Consider the following 676-nt stretch of genomic DNA (forward strand, 5'->3'; position numbering starts at 1 on the left):
ACGATATAACGTATATCGTTATATAGTATTACAATATAACGCATAACGTTATATAGTATTACGATATAACGCATAACGTTATATTGTGCTATGATATAACGTATAACGTTATATAGTATTATGATATATAGTATAACGTTATATGGTATTATGATATAACGTATAACGTTATATTGTATTACGATATAACGTATAACGTCACATTGTATTACGATATAACGTATAACGTTATATAGTATTACGATATAACGTATAACGATATATAGTATTATGATATAACGTATAATGTTATATAGTATTACGATATAACGTATAACGTTATATGGTGTTACGATATAACGTATAACGTTATATAGTATTGCGATACAACGTATAACGTTATATAGTATTATGATATAACGTATAACGTTATATAGTATTATGATATATAGTATAACGTTATATTGTATTACGATATAACGTATAACGTTACATTGTATTACGATATAACGTATAACGTTATATAGTATTACGATATAACGTATAACGATATATAGTATTATGATATAACGTATAATGTTATATAGTATTACGATATAACGTATAACGTTATATGGTGTTACGATATAACGTATAACGTTATATAGTATTGCGATACAACGTATAACGTTATATAGTAATATGATATAACGTATAA

The sequence above is a fragment of the Bombus pyrosoma genome, unplaced genomic scaffold (genome assembly GCF_014825855.1).
Source record: "Bombus pyrosoma isolate SC7728 unplaced genomic scaffold, ASM1482585v1 HiC_scaffold_4726, whole genome shotgun sequence".
In the NCBI taxonomy this organism is placed as follows: Eukaryota; Metazoa; Arthropoda; class Insecta; order Hymenoptera; family Apidae; genus Bombus; species Bombus pyrosoma.